The sequence below is a fragment of the Phoenix dactylifera genome, chromosome 3 (genome assembly GCF_009389715.1).
Source record: "Phoenix dactylifera cultivar Barhee BC4 chromosome 3, palm_55x_up_171113_PBpolish2nd_filt_p, whole genome shotgun sequence".
NCBI lineage: Eukaryota > Viridiplantae > Streptophyta > Magnoliopsida > Arecales > Arecaceae > Phoenix > Phoenix dactylifera.
This window is the reverse complement of record NC_052394.1, coordinates 20,852,143-20,855,242: the sequence shown is the minus strand read 5'-3', so window position 1 is coordinate 20,855,242 and position 3,100 is coordinate 20,852,143. Positions and strand designations below refer to the sequence as shown.

At 44.7% G+C, this 3,100-nt stretch overlaps 1 pseudogene; it reads right to left on the bottom strand.

Moving 5' to 3' along the window:
* Positions 1-908: 908 nt before the first annotated feature.
* On the bottom strand, positions 909-2,674 carry LOC103718146 (annotated as a pseudogene).
* Positions 2,675-3,100: the final 426 nt, after the last annotated feature.

The window sequence follows — 3,100 nt, the reverse complement described above, 5'->3', positions numbered from 1 at the left end:
AAAGGCCAGAATGGAGCCAAGAATCCATAGTTTCTAGCCATGATTTAAGCCTGTTGCCACGTATGATGATTTAAGCTATGTTCGGAGGAACATATTCATCATCATTGCAGAGAACAATCACTGTTATAATAGTCCACAAATTTTGATTTTCTTCTGCACTGGGCCAACCCCACAACGCTGCAAATGATGGCCAGCATTTCTCCTTACGCCGACGATGCTATTAAGCTTGCAAGATCGCATTGGAAACTAACCATCCTTACAGGGTATATCTATAATCAACGTAGCAATTGGTCGTGCATTCCTTCATTTGTGCTGCGCCTGCATTAGTTCTTAGGGTTTGTCAGTAGTACATGACCATTTTTTTGCTCAACGATTACTGCTGTTTATTTACTTATCTTTATTCTTCTTCCTACTTAGACCTACTTCTCTTTTGTTTTATTTAATTGATTATTTTCATGGTTGAAACATCATGACTTTGCAGCAGTATTTGAAGATCTAATCACACGTATAGTCATTAGATCTTCGATTACTCCAACTCTAGTGATGGTTTTTCGTCAGCCCACTTGCCTCCAGCATCATCATCGCTCACCGACGCTCCTGGTGATCGATTGTTATGTGACACTTAACTGATGATATCATACCTAATGAGAAGGACATGCATGGTGGTTGACATAGTGGCCTCCTTGCCGAGAGGTGAATACATGGACCCATCTCAGTGTTTGCCTGGCCGCATGAGGCGATTGAGATGGCAACTTCTCACCTGTAAACTGCGACTACTTGAGAAATACAAGAATAGTTTGCAGAAGCTGTTAAGAGATGTCCGACTTTGGTGGTTGAAGGATGAAGTACATCTACCTTTTTTTTTCTTTGGGTAAATAAGTAACTACATTTCAAAGCTGTAGTGAGAGCATGCAGCGCGGCTAATGCCACCTTATTGGGTGTGTGTAACGGATGCCTTCCTTCTAAGTTTAGATCTCATGACAAGATTCATTACTAACTTCAGCCATGAAGGTCCACAAAAGACAGCTATGTTGGACTAAATCGAGTTCGGATGGAAAAAGGCAATACTTTTTTTGAGAGAGAGATAGTAAACGGGAAAAGGCAATGCTTTATGCTCTACAAGCTCACTAAGTAACAGGAGAATGCCTTACGAAGTCCAATGGACCTCCCTGGAGTAATGCTTGGTGATTCTATCTTTCTACACCTCTCTGGGGTCCACGAAAAGGGTCTCCGGCGGCGGTGCTTTAGTCCAGACATATAGGTCTGCTCCTTTCTTGCTGTTGAGTGCTTTGATGCACCAAAGATCTTCTGAATATGATAACAGTTTCCAGTGAGGGATGTAAGGCCTAATGCATCTCGGCGTCCAACCTCTGTGACGATAACTTTACAGTCCTTGCACTTCGTTGCCATGTTATGGACATGGTGACACCAAAGATCGCATGAGAGACTCGGATTCTGGTCCCTGAGCATGCAAGCCATACATGAAATAGAACCCGAACCAAGAGAAAATATTAGGCAGGACTGGAATTCCAAGTGAAGGAAGTAGTTGATCCATCCACCTCGAGGCTTTGACATTAAAACACAAGCCTGATGAGCTCTTCCGACCTTCAACTTGAATAGTGCAGCAGAATTCCACACACTTAGCATTGCCCAGCTCGTCGGTGCTGATGTGTCGCCATCCAATAATCCCTCCCATGTTTCCCCCAGGGGATATGCGACGAAAGTACCCAAGCTTAGCTTGTTTGCCAGTATGCTATCTATGTCTTGCGGGAAGAACTCGCAGAAGCTCATGACTTTGCGGTAAAGGACCTCTGCTTGTTCTATATCGAGCTTCTTTATCTCCACACTCGAAGAGATGTGAATCATTCGATTGCCGACTGGATTCACTAGTATTGTAGGTGTTCGGAATTTAATGAAGCCAAGCTTATCTGTGAAGAGCTTGACCGAGGCCTCGTTGTCTTTCTCCGTGGCCATGTATGCATAATCTACAAGGTTGGCTACAAACCACCGTTCCATTCCGAACACCAGGCTTGAGCCAATCCCTCTCCGCCGGTGTAGAGGTGGAACTCTGAGACCAAGTATATATCCGACCTTAGCTAGGCCCTCCGGTGAGCCACCGACTCTGACGACCTTTATAGAGCCACAAACAACTCCGACCAACTCATTTCCGAGTTCAGCCACCTAACATATAGCCATGAGTTAGAGATGATGTCATAAGAGTACTATGACCTACGAACTAGAGAAACCTCAGCTAGAGGGAGAATTACCAACATCTCATATGTCGGGCTATTGCGGATCCTGCAGAGAGGATCACTCAACACGTCGATCTTGAAGAATGGGCTCTCCTCCGGCCCTACGTCCCAGTTTCTCTCAAGCTCTTCAAATCTCTCTCGATCTCTCTCCCTGTCATAGCTTCGAATAACAACCTCGTCACTCCCAACTCTTACTGAAGACATTCAGCACTGCTAAAGAAACCTTGCAGCCTCTGGATCTTCTTTGTTACCGCCGGGACATCCATTCGAATCAGAGTTATGCGTCCTTTTATACACCTCAAGGAGTAGAACAATCATCAAACTCTATCACGATGCTCATAAGGACCTAGTGTGAGAGGGTGATAAAAGGCCACGAACTAAATATTTGGCCAATGCCTCTGTTGATGCCAAGTGCACCGCTGCCGCAGCCATAAGATTGGATTGACCCGGACATGTGGGGTCAGGACACATATATCAGTTGGTTGAAACAGTTGAAGTAGAGGAGGAAGGAACGGGTACTTTCTCTGAGAGTGAGATCTCATAGGAAGCCATGGAGTGGCCATCCATAAATTATTTGAGCTTTGCGGGGATGCAGCCATTCTCTCAGCCCCCATGCTATATTATGGCTTTGCTTTCTCTTTTGTACTGTCCAGGATTCCCCTTTGTATTGCATGTGGCCAGGGTGGTCCTCCACACGAACTAGAGCTCCCAAAGTGTAGTGCCCACTACCATGACACTTAGCTTTCAAGCCACTATAAATAAAACAAATAGAACATGAAAGGATCCATTACAAGCACTTCCTTAATTTACTTCCTTCTAAGTGCTTGTCCCCTTTCATTCAAAAAAAA